Below are 19699 nucleotides of genomic sequence, written 5' to 3'. Positions count from 1 at the left end.
AGGACTGGAGGACCCTTGGACATGCCCTAGTCCAGGGCTCGGTTTTGCAGCTGGGACACAGAAACCCAGAGAGTTGGAGCTACTCGCTGGCTTCACCCAACCGGGGGCGGCCCAGGGCCCTGGGGTCGAAAGCGACTCGGGTCTCACGCAGCCCTTCTCTGCTCTCACCCTCTGCTCCACCGGCACTCCCACCCCCGTATCAAGGGGTCTGGGCATTTGAAGTATGTCCACGCTGGCCGGGCCCGGGTTCCGGCCACTCCGCGCCGGGCTCGGCGAGCGCGCGGCGGGGCGCGGCCGGGCGTCTGCGGGCGCGCGCGGCGACGCCGACCCCGGGGCGGCCCGTCTCAGCGCCCGGCTCCGGCGGGACGGCCCCGGCCGCGCCGCGCCAGGCTCGCGGGGGTCAAGTCCAGGTTGCGGCGCAGGAAGGCGGCGGGGGAGGGGCGGCCCGGCCGTGCTTCCACCTCCTCCGCGCCGAGCGCGGAATGTTGGGACCGGTCCACCAGCGTGCTATGTCTGCATAAACATCATCAGCCTCCGGAGCCGACACGTTGTGCATTTTCAATTTCGCTCACAAACTGCAGCCTCCACGCGGCGGAGAAGAGGCTGGAGACCTCGCCTCTCTGCCTTTCTGTTGCATCCCGGGGCTCCTCCTTTCCCAGATGCGCACGGAAGAGGCGCGCCTCTCTGCCCTCTTCACCCAAGGTTAATGTCCAGGCTGCGAGCGTAACGCGCCTCATTTGTGACATTAGGTTTGGCTCGGGAGAAACTCTTTTCTGCTCACCTGGAACTGATACAACGTAGCTTCACGTTACGGTTGACTTTTTAATCTCCCGATGTGTGAGAAGGGAGAGGAATCCTCCTGCCTCTTGGTCTTGGCCTCAGCAAGCCAGGACCAGTGGCGACGGCTGGACCGCTGTCCCGGGGCCCAGAGGGCGGGCGCGCGCCTCTCTGCTTCTTCACCTGAGTCCACGCATCGCCCCCACCTGAGTCCCTGCCACCTTCCTTCCCCCAGTTCTCCGGCCACCTCCCGGCCAGGCTCATTTCTCGGAGCACAAGCGGCATTCAGAACCTCCTTTCAAACCCAGTGTCATTACAAAATCTATTCCAGCATCCCTGAAGTCTCTGCTTTTTCCACTTTGCTGGGAGGGACAGCATTCTCCTCACTTTGGGTCGTTGTGGTTTGTTGTTCAGTAACTCACTTGTGTCCGACTCTCTGCGACCCCATGGACCGCAGCCCGCCACGCTCCTCTGTCCATGGGATTCTCCAGGTAAGAATACTGGAGTGGGTTGCCATGCCCTCCTCCAGGGGGTCTTCTCGACCCCAGGGATCGAACCTGCATCTCTTATGTCTCCTGCGCTGCAGGCAGATTCTTTACCCCTGAGCCACCAGGGAAGCCTTCACTTTGGGTAAGAAATTTCAAAACTGAGACTTCTTTCAGGGTTCATATTTTGAGGCAGATCAGGGCAAATGATGAAGACAAAGTCCCCTGGCAGTTGTGACTTTAAACATGAGTCGAGTTAACAAGGAAGGCAGCAATAAATTCAGCCTGGGGCATGACCCAGCACTAAGTTGCCTCTTACAGTGTCCAGATTTCTGGCTACATTGTCAATTTGATGTCCCCTTTCTCTGCCAGCCTCTTCAATTCCCCTTTCAGGTTGTGCTGTTTTTTGTTGGTTCGCTTTGGTTTCACTGCCAAGTTATCTCTGCCCTCACTTCCCCTCCCCCATTTTCTGATTCTGTTTTCCAAGTTCCTTAAGCATGAGCAGGATAATACACCCACAAGCCTTCTCGAGCAACCTCTCAAGTTGCTGCCCCAGTAGAAGTTTTGAAACAAGCTCAAGTCAGAACGATTTGTTCATCCCTCCCCACACACGGGCTGGTGAAAGATGGAAGGACGTGGTATTTGCTGGAAATGAAAACACGGGGAGCTGCTGGAACTGATTCCAGGATGTTCTTTTCGTTCTTTGCACAAGGTGATGGTGTACCCTTCAAGTTCTATGAAAGAACAGCCCATGGAAAACATGTTGCCCCCACTGGAGATGAGCAGTCCCAGTGAGGGTTAACCCAGAAACACTTAATGTGCCTGAGTAAAAAATCCGGGGAAGGATCAGACCGTGTTAGCCTAATAGGCTGATGAGACTGATAAAGTTTTCCCAAAGATTTTTGTGCTGTGTGATTAACAGTTACTTTTCTTCAAAGGCAGTTGGGTAAATGGTGTTGGTTTTAGGACTTGGAACTCTCATTCAGACAGCCTTGCAACAAGCCAGCATGAAACATGGTTTTATCTTTCCTGCTCTGTTAGATTGAGAAGGAAACCATGATATTACACACACACAGTGCTTTCTTCTTGATGTTCTTCAAGTCAAAAGCAGGAGATCAAACGCCACTGGCACGCTGAATAAGTGCTTCGTAGAATAACTTGTCCACAAGGCAGATAATTCCCGCTGCCCGCTGGACTGTGTAAGAAATGGAAAGCAAAGGAGGGTTTTTCCCAGCATGAAGGTTGCTCACAGCACATCTCTGTCAGTGGTTTCAGTTGTCCTCTGCTTCTTGCTCAGCCATAATAATAAAGACAGGGATAATAATAGTAATAATAATAACTGCTAACATTCATTGAACACTTAGGATATGCCAGGCTCTGTGCCGAGTGCCTGAGTGTTGTTGTTTAGTCACCAAGTGGCGTCTGACTCTTTGTGACCACATGAAATGCAGCACGCCAGGCTTCCCTGTCCATCACCAACTGCCAGAGTTTGCCCAAGTTCATGTCCCTTGAATGAGTGATGCTATCCAACCCAGTGCCTGAATACATGATCTCATTTAATAGTCAGTAAACTTCAGTGAGCTGGTCCCCTGTCATCCCAATTTTCCAGATGAGGGAATGACATAAGAAAGAGGTTATGTCCGTTGCCCAGGGCCACACAACCAAGAAACAGATATGAATTCAGTGCATCCCTCGGAACCGCTCTGCTCTTCTGCCTCCCATATGATTTCCATTGAAAAGTCAATGGAAATGAAATCAATCAAGAAATGAAATCAGATTGATTAAATGATCCTGAGAAAAGCTGCTCTGAAGGGGGCATTTGATATGAGCGAGGCACTTAGTCCTCACAGTTGCCCCTCAAGGTAAGTACAATAGTATCACCTCCAATTTGAGGCTGGGGCAGAGAGTCTCAAAGGCGAGGAGTAACATTGTCAAGGTCTGGGATTTTCCTCTGCACCCTGACTTATGTGTGTGTGCATGAGTGTGTGTGTGCATGAGTGTGTGTGTGTAGGGAGGAGGGAGACAGAGAAATCCACTTAGGGTGAAAAGCAAGAAGTGAGATCTTTTCTTTACTAAGCTGTCATCCACCTTACGTTCATATTAAGTGACTGCACTTGCTGGGGTGCCCCTGCAAAGGAGAGATGGGGGAGGGTAGAAAGGACTGCAGTGAACCTCAGAAGATGGGGGTCTGGGGATTGTTCCTGAAGGACAGGAAAGGTCTGGATGGCAGAATGATGGAGCACCAGGTTTGTAAGGACTGGAGGTGGAGATGGGCATAGCAGTGTGGAATGAGTCCGGCTGAGCTGGGATTCAGTTCGAAGACCGTAGTCCAATTCATTTTGAGCCTCCCTGATCTAGCATATGCTGGCAACTACGTGTTCACTAAATGTCAAGGTGAACTGAGTTCAGTTAACTTGCCGGAACCTCCTGGATCCTCTCCCATCACCACCCTATGCCCTACTTCCTTCCCTCTTCTCCTCCTGCTTGTCTTGGATCTGCCAGTTTCTTGCCACAATCAAGAGTCAGTGCTGAAATGGAGGAACAGCAGAGCTTTCTGGCTGAGTCCCTGATGAGGGCAATGAATAGTGGCCATTGTAAACACATGTATAATTCTCTACCTGCAACCTCATTCCAAGAACTCTGCCTGCACTGATTTGCTTTAATCCTTCATGAAGTGCTTCCCTACTGGCTCAGATGGTAAAGAATCTGCCTGCAATGTGGGACACCTGGGTTTGATCCCTGGATAGGGAAGATCCCCTAGAGGAGGGCATGGCAACCCACTTTGATATTCTTGCCTGGAGAATCCCATGGACAGAGGAGCCTGGCAGGCTACAGTCCATGGGGTTGCTAAGAGTCAGACACGACTGGGCGACTGACACTTTCACTTCCAGACATTTCTGTGAAATCTGCACACTTGAGATGCTCATTTTACAGATGAGAAAACTGAGGCACAGAGCTTAAGTAACCTGACTTAAACCGCGGAAATGTGGCTTTCAGTGTCTATAGAGCATTCTGCCTTTGAAAATTAATTGAATGAGGCCCATCTGCATCCAAGCCACTCGCAGCCACTTCCTTGATGTGTATAGTTCTGACCTTCAAGACAAGCAAATTGAGGTCAAGGCTTGTCTCAATCAGTTCTGAGGTGTGCCAGCCAGCCACTACCCCTCTTTCTTGCTCTTTCTCTTCTTTTGCTGCCTTTCAGTTTTCTTGGACTTTTTGTTTCTTCCCACCCTTAGCCACCATGGGATAGCACCAAGTTTAGGCATCAAATCATGTCCTCTCTAATTCCCCCTGTAGAGCGGCGTGCAGTTTCAGATCATGACCGTTATAAGATAATGCTCATTAAGACAGGCCCCTTGGGAGTCAACCTCAAGTTCAGTGTCCCGCTCTCCTGCGAGGGACTTAAACCCAGAGAAGAGATGTCTTCCACATGCTGGCTCATCTGTCTGCTTGTCAGAGTCTTACAGAAGCTCAAGGTGAGCAAACGTCCTGGGTCCAAACTTCAAACAGCCAAGAGGGTTTGCCGGCCGCTTCACCAACTGCTGCTGTGCAGTTGCACAGAAATCTGACGAGTTCCTTCAAAACTGGAAACAGGAAGTGGCCACACATGAAATTTTGGACTCCTGAATGCGAGTTAATACATCAAGCAGCTGTACTGAATGTGACCATGAACCAGTGTTCTTCCAAATGCACTGAATAGCACAGCCAAATCTGAACTTCCTGCATTCCCCTGCAAGCGTCCTTGCAAATCTGGCCTCTCAGTGACGTGGGTGAGCTGAACATTTTTAGGTCTTGGGGACACTGTGTTACAGTAGAGGTAAAGAGCATGACAGAGAAGAATGATGTGTAAGAGCAACAAGGTCTCCAGGGGGAGAGACGTGCCATTCTAATCTCTGAGACATGCATGATGTTCCCTGGACATTAAATAGACTTCCCTGGTGGCTCAGATAGTGAAGAATCTGTTAAATAAGGATGTTAAGTAAGAACAGGAAATACTTTGCTGAAGACTTATTAACATAGTAACTATTATGTATTCCAATCCGATGCAGTGGTGGATTAATCCAGATGACATGAATTTGTAACTATTTAAAGCAAGGTCTCAGACGTGTGTGTGCGCGCGTAAGCGCACGCATGCTTACAGACTTAGTCGCTCAGTTGTGTCCGACTCTATTTGACCCCATGGACCATAACCCACCAGGCTCCACTGTTCATGGGATTCTGCAGGCAAGAATACTGGAGTGGGTAGCCATTCCCTTCTCCGGGGGATCTTCCTGACACAGAGATCGAACCCAGATCTTCTGCACTGGCAGGCAGATTCTTTATCGCCTGAGCCACCAGGGAAGCTCCCAGACTTATATTAAGCTCTCATTGACCAAAGACATGGATCGTTGCTGCCTCATTTAGGCAGAGCAAGGAAGCGTTTGAGGGATCTTCAAAATCCTTGGGCTAAAAGTCCATATGAAACAGTATTCAGGCAACTTCCTTGAGGCTAGGAAGTTGCCGAGTTTTGTATTTCTGCCAGTTCTAGAAATAAATACAATACCTTGCATCTTATTTAAGCCTATGATCTCACTTTGCCCTTCACAACAGCTCCGTGAGGTAAGTGGCCCATAATCTACTTGACGTCTGTTTTATAGATGAAAAACAGTCAGGGGGAGATTTAGGGGCTTTGTGCAAGCTTTGGAGTTGTTGATCTGTGGGGCCTGGAACCCACGTTTTCTAATGGCCATGCGGGTCCATCTCCACTATAGTCACACAGCACACACAGGCTGCTCGAGGTTGTCAGGTATTTAGTGCGGGATGAGTCTAGGAATGGTGGGGGTTCTGGTAATATCTGAGTATTGGGGTGAAGTAAAGATAGCAGGGAACATCCTCACACCTGGGGATGATATTCTACTTGCTCCCACAGCTCCCTTGGGGAGGATTGAGGTTGAAGCGCAAGCATGGGGGCCCATGGGTTCACTCCCTTCTCAGACGCTTTCCTTTGTCCCCTTAGCTGTGTCTGGGTGAGGATAAGCACCGTGATTCATGAGTTGCTAAAGACTTCCCAGGAAACTACTCTTATATAAACACCACTGATGTGGAATAGCTGTAGAGGTCCAATTATTCAAATCTGACTTTTATTGTACTTTCAAAACTGAATTCATTGTCATCCCTCATCTCTGTCCTTTAGTTGAGCATTTCTTTTTTTCTGTTTCTTTTTTAATGGAAACACTCCCATCTCAGGAGCTTAACACAGTAAGAACTTAATGTCTTGCTTGTACCAGACTGAAAATGAGTATCTCTTCTCCAAGCTGCAAAGGTGGGTAGGCTATGTGCCCTGTCACGCTGGGGCTCATGGTCTATGAGGCCTCCAGGGTCACTGAGCTCATCTCCACGAACCTGGCAAGAGGAGAAGAGCCTGCAGCATCCCACATGGAAAGGCTGTTGTGGCCTTTCTGTAAATGGCACCTGCTACTTCTGCTCGGATCCATTGTTTAGAAGTCAACACAGGTATACACCTTCCTGTGGCATGTGCTGGGAAGACACCTAATTGCCTGCCAGGAGAGAAGGAAATGGGTTTGGAGAAAAGCCAGCACCTGAGCCACTCTGCTTCTGACAGATGATCCTTCTCCTAACAGAGCAGTGCTGGGCCAGGAGTCTGAAAGCAATATCAGAACATGCAGTTTACTGCATATAAGGATGAACCGCTTACATTGAGTAAGTGCAGCTAGGAGCTTGCCTGGTGACTCAAATGGTAGAGAATCCACCTGCCAATGCGAGATACCTGGGTTTGATCCCTGGATCGGAAAGATCCCCTGGAGAAGGGGTTGGCTACCCACTCCACATTTCTTGCCAGGAGAATCCTATGGACAGAGGAGCCTGGTGGGCTACAGTCCATGGGATTGCAAAGAGTTGGACAGGACTGAAAGGACTAAGCACAGCACACACACATAGTATAGACACCCTCTGCTGCAAATAGACTCGTTGCAATTGAGAAAAGTTTTCAAATAATCAAGCTCGTGAAAGTAAATATAGGCAAAACAGGCAAGCAAAAAGAAAAAAATTGCCCATAGAGAACCACTGTTACCACTTAATACATTTCTTATAGTCAATAGTTTTAAGAATGTATATATATAATATATCTAATAAATACAATAATATATTTGTATTTATATATAAATATAATAGTATATAATACATTTTAAGATATATAATATATATATTAGTTTTAAGAATATATATGTATATATATGTATGTATACATGTTAGAATGTATATATATGTGTATATATATACATTATTAAAATGAATATATATTATATATCTTAAAACATTATTATTATATTATTATATTTATTATATATATCTGAAAACTATTGTGTATATATATTGGCTATTCTGCACGGCTTTCAGGATCTTAGTTCCCCAACCAGAGATTGAATCTGGGCCCTCGACGGTGAAAGTATGGAGTTCTAACAAGTGGACCACCAGAGAATTTTTTTTTTAATTAATTTATTTTTTAATTGAAGGATAATTTCTTTACAGAATTTTGTTGTTTCTGTCAAACATCAACATGAATCAGCCATAGGTGTACATATGTCCCCTCAAGAATATTTTTTAATTAAAACAATTTTATTTAAAATATATTTTCAAACTATATTTCTACTTATTGATATTTATTTTTTATTGATTTTTAAACATAGGGTTTTTTTTAGATGATTGCAAGAGAAATATAATTTTGAGGCTTACCTTTTTCTCGTTCTGTAATAACACTTTAGGGTTATTTCATTTTTATTTTGTACATCACAGTGGAGAGAGGACATTTTTGCACCCATTCTCATGAACTTACATGTTTGTACAGTCTTCATATTTATAATCTTTAATAGCTTGTAGTTTTAGGTAATTAAAAGTAAATAATATTTTTGTTTTACATGTTGATTATTGCATTATTATTATTAAGATTATTTTGCATGTTGATCATGTAACATAATGTTCTAGCTTCTAATGACATTTCCACTTCAGTAAAACTCAAGTTATAAGTAGGGCTGGAAATATATTAAAGAGAACAGAATGGGATTATCTATGTTGCAAAGTGAAACTTCTGTCACAGATTTTAAAATACCAATAGAAAAGATTAGTGGGTAATTTCTATCTCCATATTACAATGACGGATAAAAATATAGGAGTATTATTGTTCATGTAACTTCTTAAGTTTCTTCAGTACATTAAAGACCATCTATTCAAAAATAAAAATTATAAAATCTTCAAAATCAATTACTTCCTATGCTCCAAATGTTTAAAAATGCTGAGTCCTTCCTGCGTAAAACACCAGCATCTTCCTTCTCGAAATTTCCAAGGCAGATTAGATTTGTATTTTCACGAAATCTGAGCATGCTGGAGAAAGCAGGCAGCCTGGTCCGCAGTGCATTCGTCTGTACAGTGCAGGGCATGTGCCTCCTTACTGTTATTTTGCTCCTCATTTAGACACTCCCATAGTTTGAAAAAATATATATATGACTAAAGGCTGTGAGTCAAGAATTCTCTCTATGGGTCAATGGAGATCTGTCGTTGAATCTTTCCTAAATTGCCTAGGGGAGAAAAAAGTAATTGCTCTTTCTGTAGTATCACAGGGATGGAGGAAGTTTCCATTTCCCATATTAACTCTGACAAATGGGTAGTTATTTCCTGGGTTGAAAAGACTCTGGAGGCCAATTTCAATTCTGGGTTTAGCCCGAGTGCTCTGCTGCTGCTGCTGCTAAGTCACGTCAGTCGTGTCCGACTCTGTGCGACCCCATAGATGGCAGCCCACCAGGCTCCTCCATCCCTGGGGTTCTCCAGGCAAGAACACTAGAGTGGGTTGCCATTTCCTTCTCCAATGCATGAAAGTGAAAAGTGGAAGTGAAGTAGCTCAGTCGTGCCCGACTCTCAGCGACCTCATGGACTGCAGCCCACCAGGCTCCTTTGCCCGTGGGAGTTTCCAAGCAACAGTACTGGAGAGGGTCACCAGTGCCTTCTCTGAGTCCGAGTGCTCTAGGACCAGCCTTTTATGCTAGACTTCTGAGTTTGCTGTATTTGGTAGAGTGACCCTATGCAGGCATCTCTCCTATGGCAAAAACAAAAACATTAGGTGAAAAAAGTGTTCAGAAAATACTTTAAAATGTATAACTGAATTGGAAGGAAAGGGAAAGCCTTGGGTTTTAAAAACAAAAGAGGAGCTCAGAGAAGAGGGAGCTATTAATATAGCCATTCTAAAATGAACTGTGGGAATAATGGACATAGGTATCATCTTAGTAGTTGGGCACTGAGGATATTACATGGTGACAAGGCACAGCCTTGAGGACTGGGAGGAAGGGTCTCAATATGGGATATTCAAAGGGCCACTGACCTTCCTGAGGGGGCTGTAAAAACAGCATCTTAGGCTCAGACTAAAAACTCTGGTTTAATAGAAGCAAAGATAAAAATTTCCTCAAAAGGGCTTTGCCCAAGTAAAGGTGTATAGAACTTCTACTGAAAAACAACTTTGGTTGAAGACAAGCCAAAAAAAAAAAAAAAGCCACAAATTCCACGAGAAACATAGCCACCAGGATGCAAAGTCTCTGGATGTGATAAATAGGAATACTGGCTCCCAAGAGACTGTGACAATGAAACAATCCAAAGGAGACATAAAATGTTTAAAATGAATAGAAATTAATGATCAAAATAGTAAGAAAGAAATGACCTTTTAAGAAAAAAATAAGTAGATTTGAAAAATAATAAAATAGAAATTATAAAAAATAGAAATTTAGAATTCAATGGTAATTCAATGGCTGGGTCAAAGAACAAATTCGTTATAATCAAAGGGAGAATTATTTAACTCAAAGGTAGAGTTGAAGACATTGCCTGGAATATTGTATAGAAATAGAAATGTAAACTTGAAGAAGGATTTAGTGATATGGACACTGGACTAAGGAGACCCAAAGCATATCCAATTACAGGTTGTAGAATGAAGGCATTTCAAGAATCAAAGAGATGTAATATTTGAAGATGCAGAAGCTGATCATTTTTTCAAAATGAAGTAAAAACCGAGTCCACAGAACCAAGCATCACAATCTCCCTTCAGCAATTGTTCTCTCTCTCCTATTTGCTCCCAATCACCAATCAATGTTTCCTTCTCGACAACCTTACCACTGTCAGCAAACACACTGCAATAACATGTTGTGGTAAAGGAAAACAAACTTCTCTTGTCCCCCGCCCTCCTCCAGATGCTGCTCTACTTCTCTGTTCTCTTCACAGCAACACTCAAAGTGTGGCCCGTGTGGCCCATCTACACTCTCTCCCCTCTTAGTGTTTCCTGGAGCCCCTCAAATCAGAATTTCATCTCCATTCGTCCACCCAAGGGTTACCCAGAAGCTCCACAGCTGCTAAATCCAACCATGCAGTCTCAATCCACACTTGCACGATCAGCAGCATTTGACCCAGTCCCTGGCTCCCGGCTCTTTGAAACCCTTGCTTCACTCAGCCCCTACGGAAATGCTCACTCTCGGTTTTTCTCATACTGCTTTGTTGGTCTTTCCCAATATCCTCTACTAGATCCTTGTCATCTGCTGACCTGAAGTGGTGGATTCATCAGAGGCTTAGTCTCCTGTTTGGTTCTCTAATGCAATCCCATTGTGGCTGCAAACAGTAAATGCCGGCGACTCCCCGAACTTACACCTCCAGTTTGCACTTCTTCTCTGAACTTGGCAAGTTTCTATATCCTAGAGCTTGACTTGGATGTCTAATAGACACCTCAAATAGCATATTCAAAAGGAAGCTCTTGATTTACCCTGCCCTGCCAAACTGTTCCACTTCAAAATTTCCCATCTTAGAAAAATGCCTATTCCATTGTTTCAGTTACTTGGTTCACAAAACTTGGTATGATCCTTGTATCTTTTAATCTCATAGCCCACCATGAATTCAGCAAATGTTGTCATTCTACCCTCAAAATAGCTCCAGAATCTGACCAGTTCTCAGCACCCCCACCACTACTGCTACCATTCAGCTCCCCGTCATCTTTCCTCTGGACCACTACGATGGCCTGCTCCTTGGTCGTCTCGCTTCCATCCTTGCTTCGCTACACAACATAATGTCTTGTTCTCCAGACCGCAGACTGAGTGTGGCTTTTAGACATACATTGCATTCTGTTATTAAAGACTGTGGTGGCTTCACAGAGCTTTCCCAAGGTCCTGACAATGGACTGCAGCATCCAGGCGCACCACCCACACCCCTACTTGCCTGACCTGATCCACTGCCTTTCTCTCTCTCACCTCTGTCCAGCTCTGCGCTGTTTCTTGACTATATACCAGGCACGCTCTGACCTTAGGGCTCTTGCTTATACTGTATCCTCTGTCATAATGCTCTTCCCAGATATTTCCATAACTGATGTCCTTATTTTTTTCAGTATCTACTTCAATGTCATTTAGTCTAAAAGAGCTTCCTGATTCCTTATATACTGCTTCCCCAGAACTCACTAGCCTCATACCCTAATTAATTTTTCTCCATAGCACTTATCACTACCAGACGTAATGTATTTGTCTGGGACTGTTGTTTAATTCCTGTTTCCTCCCACCAGAAAGTAAGCTTCGTGAACCAAGGACTTTGTCTGGATTGCTTTCCGCTGATTCCCAGTGCTTGGACCTGGCATGTAGCAAGTTGCCCAATCAGTAGATACTGAATGACTGGATGGACCCTGAGCAGAATACTATAAATACATATCTAGACATAAATGCATCACAGCAGCACCTGCACAGTATCCAATAACCAACAAAAATATTAAAATAATCCAGAGGGAAAAAGACAGATTAGCTACCAAGGAATGGTGAGTAGTTGGGAACAGAATTCTCAGATATAATACCAAAAGATGGTGGAATAATATTGTTAAATTATGGATGGCAAAACAGTCATCTTAGAATGAGTACCCAGCTAAGTTACGCAGAAGTGAGAGTAGAGTGAAGACATTACAGATAACATGCACTGCTGTCTAAGTCGCTTCAGTCGTGTCCGACTCTGTGCGGCCCCGTAGACGGCAGCCCACGAGGCTCCCCCGTCCCTGGGATTCTCCAGGCAAGAACACTGGAGTGGGTTGCCATTTCCTTCTCCAATGCATGAAAGTGAAAAGGGAAAGGGAAGTCGCTCAGTCGTGTCCGACTCTTAGCGACCCCATGGACTGCGGCCCACCAGGCTCCTCCATCCATGGGATTTTCCAGGCAAGAGTGCTGGAGTGGGGTGCCATTGCCTTCTCCAATAACATGCACAGAGCTCCTTAAAAATATATACCCATCACCCACTTCAATCTGGCAATTTTTTTCTAAAAACCAGACATTCTAAATCTGCCAAGCTTATTTTCCATTATGTGAAATGGGAAAAATTCTAGTTTATTATTAATATATGCCACTCCCAAACTACTAACTACTTCCTAAAATACAACCAAAGAAAGCAAAACATTGACCTATAGTCATCATCAAACGCTTGCATAGACAAACCCTTAAAGCATCACTTGCTGATTACAGAGAAGTGAGTATGGCTCTTAAGAAACACCTGTTTGGAACCACACTGCAATGCATTTCTTTAGTGCCCATAACATATTGATGTACACTTTGCTGACTTTTCAATATGCCCTCACATGATTTTTTGCTTGTTTGTTCTTTGCTTTGCCTAGCAGAGACTGAACCCATGCCTCCTGCTGTGGAAGGAAGGAATCTCAATCACTGGACCGCCAGGGAAGTCCCAGTCCTTTTTGTTTGTTCATTCATTTCCCATTCTTTTTTTTTTGGCTACACTGAACAGCTATACTTACATGATTCTACCAATTGAATTTGGGATAAAACTCCAGATTCTTCTTTCACATCACTTTATTTAAAATGTTAATTAGATTTCGAGATGCACATACTTTTTTTTTCTATAAAAACACTAGCAAAAAAACCCCCTAAAATCCACCACTTTGTATTTGGAAATACACAAGTTTTATGAAGTTTGGGAATAAAAACAGGAAAATGCTCATCTGAGAATCAGTTTTAAGGGTAGTTTGTATTTTAGTAAGAAGGAAATTGATACCAATGGAGAACCAAGACATTAGTAAATGTACTTGTCAAATAAATAAACATTGACGTAAAAAGAACAACAGCCCCAAACCAGGAGCAATAGGGCCGGCTAATGGGAGAGAGTTAAAAATAAAGCGGAATTAAGACACAAGATAAGAACATGGCTGGCAGGAGAGGTGTGTACTTTTTGCTTTATCCAGGGGATTGAAAAGAATCAGACATAACTGAGTACAATACAGCATAATAGAAATATAATTGATAACTTCACATCAGTAAAAGGAAACAAAGTAGAATAAATCAAGCTTGATCGAGTACAAGACAGGAACATGGAAAATAGAAGCGAGAAATGTGGTCATAGAAAACACAAAATAAAATGTTAGAAGTAAGTCAAAGTATCAGTAAACAAATTCTTCAGGTAACAGCAAATCTCAGATCGTATTGAAGAATATGTCCAACCATATTCTGTTTACGAGAAACATGCCTTGAATGTAATGATGCAGAAAGATACAAAAAGATGTGAAAGAATCTTGTAAACTATAAAGTTATCTCCCAATGGGAAAGGCTGTTATTAATTTAACTTGCATCACTTACCAGTTTATTCCATGATTATCTTTATTCGATTGTCTCTCCTGCTGGAGTGTGAACTTTTTGTACTTTTAACACTCCATGCTAGCATCTGACACATAGAAGACTCTGAGTAAATATTTATTAAATAAATATATGAATGAATGAATGGACAAGATAATAAATAATCTTTTGACATTTACTATTTTATTACTGGAGTTTCCCAGGTAGCTCAGTGGTAAAGAATCTACCTGCCAATGCAGGAGATGCAGGAATCACGGCTTCAATCCCTGGGGTGGGAAGATCCCTTGGAGGAGGAAATGCAACTCACTCCAGTATTCTTGCCTGGAGAATCCTGTGAACAGAGGAGCCTGGAGTGTTACAGTCCATGACTGAATGACTGAGCACAGCACATTTTATCGTGTGGGGAGGGGTCTGGGGGAGGTTCTTTCCTTGAAGCTGGGAAAGAGTTCCATGGATATGATTTAGACATCAACTTTATTTTTTATTGTAGCTATTATGAGTATCTTAGTTATTTTGTAATATATTAGGTCTTTATTTCCTATTTCCTTCCCTTTCTCATTGAATTGACCCTATATCACCAATTCTCTTCTTGAAAATGATTTGGTGCCCAATGCACCAGATTTTGTAAAAGCCAGCTTTGTGCGTAGATATTGCATCGTCTCTCAATTTTTCTTATTTGTGTTGCCCAAGGTCATGGTTATGCTTATTTCTGAAAATGACAAAAATGTCTTAAGGCAGACACACCCTCATTTGTAAATAATGGTGGTGTCACTTAAAGGGTATGTATGGCTTGGTAACCGTTGAAATTAGAACAGCTCCTATCAGCACGCTCTGTGAGGCCCTGTAGGATCTGGGAGGAGTTTGGCTGGACTCTGTCCTGTACGTGTCGGGGCCCCGGGAGGTGGCCCTGTGCCGGCTCCAGGCGGGTGTGTGTAGACTGTAGTGACAGTTCTTAGTCGGTGCTCTGGGAAACCAGACACAGGAAACACCACACGATACCCTATTAATACAAGGAAACAAAGCCACTCGGTGGTAATTAGTATTATCCTCATGACTAAAGATAGGTGTTAGCCAAGTTGTTCGGGCATGTTTGCTTCTTCTGGAGAAAATTTTATCTGGACTCGGCTTTTATCATTTGGCTATATTAAATCCAGCTTTACATTTTTGTGTGTGAAATGCTCTAAGAACATTGCCTCAGCCCCTCAGCTTAATTCCGAACGATCAACGTTGAGGCCACACCCACGGGACACTAAACATCTGGATATTCCCAAACCTTCAGTTTTTCTACTGAAGTTTGCTTTGTTAGTGTGGATTTGCCACCTTTCTTGATGCTTTTGTGTCAACCAGCAGCAAAATTTTTCTCAATAACCCATCTAGGTGTTATTCAAATGGAGAGTCTCCTTACCAAGAATAAATTACTTACACAGAAAAAAATGCAACTCAAAATGCAAGGACCTACTTGATAGCACAGGGGATTCTACTCAGTGCTCTATAACAGCTTGTATGGGAAAAGAATCTAAAAAAAGAGTGGATATGTGTATGTGCAGGGCTTCCCTGGTGGCTCAGATGGTAAAGAATCTGCCGGCCATGCAGGAGACCCGCCCAGGGTTTGATCCCTGGGTCAGGAAGATTCTCTGGAGAAGGGAATGGAAACCCACTCCATTCTTTTTGTCTGGAGAATTCCATGGACAGAGGATCCTGGCAGGCCACAGTCCATGGGGTCACAGAGATTTGGACACGACTGAGTGACTAATGTGTGTGCGCGCACGCACACACACACACACACGTGTGTGTATAACTGACTCACTTTGCTGTGCAGCAGAAACTAACACAACACTGTAAATCAACTAGACTCCAATAAAATTTATTAAGGAAAAAAAATGCTGCTGTTTCCTAGTTCTATATTTAAAGTCCTCATGTTTTTGTCGGTAGACTCTGGGTCTGGCTGCTCCAGGGCTGGGCGAGGACTCACTTGGGAAAGTCCAGCGCCTTGGAGCCCACACCACGGAGGGCTCTGGTGAGCGGCGTGGATCAAAAGGCAGCTTTGAGCTCTGCTGAATGAGACCTTCATCAACAGAGAGAACAGACCCTGGGGCTGCTGGATCACCAACCATCCTTGTGTATCTGGAGCTTGGAGGTTTCTCTGGACACAGGACTCTTGGTGGTAAAAGTGGAAGAAGCCTGGGAAGACCTGCAAGTCAGACACAGCCCCGGGAGCTGTGGAGCCTTTGAGGGCTGTGCCCGCATCATCTGGAACCAGGGTGAGATGGCTGGAAGTGCTTCTCCTGCACCACCTTTCCTGTTTATTTATTTTATTATTATGACTATTTTTTAGGCCATCCTTTTCAGCCTGAGAGATCTTAGTTCCCCAACCAAGGATCGAACCTGTGCCCTCTGCACTGGGAGCATGGAGTCTTAACCACTGGACCACTAGGGAAGTCTCTTTAATTTAATTAATTAATTAATATTTAACTTTTTTCTCACCTCTCCCATTTAGTGCTTGCTGATTTGCCTTATAGAAGATGTAGATTACTGAATTACATCTTTGGTTTTTGAGACTCCACTAGTTTTTAAGGTCTGGCTGCAATGTCACATCCCCATGAACTCTCCCATGACTCAGCGCTCCATCCCCAATGGACCAGCTCTCTGCTGCTGGAACAGGCCCATGGATCCCTCTCTCAACTTCTGAAATCCAAAATTTAACTCCGAAAATGGAAAATTTTTATGTAAGTTACTTGGCTGCGAAACCTGACCTAACTGATCCGAAGCCCTTTATAGTTGCTGTCTCACTAATTTGAATATTCATACATTTTTGCTGCAGAAACACAAAGTATTTGATGACAGAGGGATGCCCAGACTCTGATGTGGGTGTCAGTCAATAAACAGTACATACAGGCCGTTGGGCTTCCCAGGTGGCGCCAGTGGTTGGTAAAGAAAAAGTGAAAGTTGCTCAGTTGTGTCTGACTCTTTGCGACTCCATGGACTGTCCATGGAATTCTCCAGGCCAGAATACTGGAGTGGGCAGCCTTTCCCTTCTCCAAGGTATCTTCCCAACCCAGGGACTGAACCCATGTCTCCCACACTGCAGGCAGATTCTTTACCAGCTGAGCCACAAGAGAAGCACAGTGGTAAAGAACCCTTACAGATATGCCATTATTTCTTTAGAGTCTGAAAAGTTCCTACACTCAAGTGGCCCGAAAATTTCAGATAAGAGGTAGAGGGCCTGTACCTCTAAAGGGCACTGTTTCATTTGGCCAGTTTGTAGTTAATTATTTGTATGCCTCTGAGCCTCAACTTCCTCATCTTTAAAATGGGAACGATAAAGTCTGTTCTGACAGAGGAAAAGAAAAGTGTTGCAAACACATAAAAGGCATCATTGCTGCTACTTCTCTCATCTTCCTTATTCTAAAGTGCTTTCTATTTCAGTTGTTTTTGAGTTTTTGCAAAGAATCACTCTTTCCACAGCTGGTGCTCAGTAAACATTGTGAGAGCTGAGTACAGATATGTTCTCAAAATTTTAAGTTTATGAGTGATTTTCTCAGTGTTGCATCTTGTAAGTCAAACTTAACATGAAATTAATCCACAATGAATTTCCAGAAAGTAATCAGACTGTGGCATTAAAATGTTGCCTCTGAATTATGGTTTTCTCAGAGTATATATCCAGTAGTGATATTGCTGGGTCATATGGTATTTCTATTTTTATTTTTTTTTTAAGGAGCCTCCCTACTATTCTCCATAGTGGCTGCAGTAATTTACATTCCCACCAACAGCATATATACACAATGGAATATTACTCAGCCATAAAAAGGAACAAAATCAGATCATTTGTAGAGACATGGATGGACTTAGAGTCTGAAATACAGAGTGAAGTAAGTCAGAAAGAGAAAAAAACAAATATATATTGATGCATGTATGTGGACTCTAAGAAAATGGTACAGATGAGCCTATTTGCAGGGCAGGAATAGAGATGCAGGTGTACAGAATGGGTGTGTGGACACAGAAGGAGGGAGGAAGGATGGGGTTAACTGGGAGATTGGGATTGACTTAGGTGCAGTACCGTGTATAAAACAGATAGCTAGTGGAAACACGGAGCTCAGCTCAGTGCTCTGTGGTGACCTAGAAGGGTGGGAGGGAGGTCCAAGTGTTTGTATATATATATACACACACACATGCAGCTGGCTCACTTTTTTGTATAACAGAAACTAACACAACATCGTAAAGAAACTACATCCCAATTAAGAAAAAAAATGTTGCCTCTGCCCTGCTGACCATGTGCAGAGCCTAAGTTATATTATATGGAAGTAGCTTCTCAGGGCATCCTGAAGCATGATTAAAGGAAGAAGCTAACAGGCCCTTCAGAGCCCTATGCAGTCACATACAGTGTATCTGGGGCTGGGGGCTGGTGAGGAGATGCTACCACTGAAGACGAGCCTGTTTGGCATTCAGCAATCAGAAATGAGGTGACTCATTCAGAACAGAACAGTGTCCTCACAATGGGAATTTGACTAGAAGAGTCTTATTCAAACAGTTGGTCTTTAAAAACAATCCACTGCAACAAGTCATGGACCACTATTTGACTGGTTCAACACAAATGCCAAGAAGAAAGTACCTTGGAACAAATCTGCATATTTTCAAACTCAGAGAGACCCGATATCAAGAAGCCATTGTTCTTAATCCAGAGCAATCAAAAAAAAAAAAAGCTGCTAATCTGTCATTTTTTAAAGTCAGTTTGCTCATATGTGATTCAGTTCAGTTCAGTTCAGTTCTTTAGTGGTGTCCAACTCTTTGTGACCCCATGAATAGCAGCACACCAGGCCTCCTTGTCCATAACCAACTCCCGGAGTTCACTCAGACCCATATCCATCGAGTCAGTGATGCCATCCAGCCATCTCATCCTCTGTCGTCCCCTTTTCCTCCTGCCCCCAATCCCTCCCTGCATCAGTCTTTTCCAATGAGTCAACTCTTCGCATGAGGTGGCCAAAGTACTGGAGTTTCAGCTTTAGCATCATTCCTTCCAAAGAAATTAGTGAATATCAAGTGTCTTTTTCAACTATAAAGCCTTATTATAGTAATTAGAGTGCAAAGGGACCTTGAAATCTCCCAACTCATACAGAAATTCCTTCTTTAGTACTCTTTTTTGGCAGTCAGGTCACCTTCTGCTAGACTGTGTTTGTGATGGGGGATCATTGATTCCATGGGCAACCTTGTTTTCCAGGAATCCTATTTGCCAGAAAATTATTTATGGTATGGACCCCAAATCTTCCATCTTGTAACTGGCACTCTGTGGTTTCAGTTTTGCCTCCTAGAATGTGAACTCCAAATGTGTTTTTCTTCCCATGAAAACTAGAAGTGTGTTTGGCTTCAATGAACAGAATGCCAAACTAGTGTGATTAACAAATAAGAGCTTGTTTTTCTCACAAAGCTAAATATCTGCAGGTAGACAGTCCAGGTTGTGGAGCTCTCAAATACACAAGGGTTTTCTGTCTTTCCACCTTGCCATTCTTAGTGTGATTTCTGCTGTATCCTTCTGACAGGAAAAAAAGAAAGAATTAGTGCTTGGTCACTTCAATCGTGTCTGACTCTGTGAAACTTTGGATTGCAGCCCACCAGGCTCCTCTGTCCTTGAGATTCTCCAGGCAAGAATACTGGAGTGGGTTGCCATTTCCTCCTCCACGGGACCTTCCCAATCCAGGGATCAAACCGAATGTCCCGTGTCTCCTGCATTGCAGGCAGATTCTTTGCCTACCCACTGAGCCATTGGAGAAGTAAAAGGCATGCCATTCAACTCTTTTTTTCTTAGAAGTCGAG

Source organism: Capricornis sumatraensis, chromosome 21 (genome assembly GCF_032405125.1).
Source record: "Capricornis sumatraensis isolate serow.1 chromosome 21, serow.2, whole genome shotgun sequence".
NCBI lineage: Eukaryota > Metazoa > Chordata > Mammalia > Artiodactyla > Bovidae > Capricornis > Capricornis sumatraensis.
Note: the sequence above shows the minus strand (reverse complement) of the source record.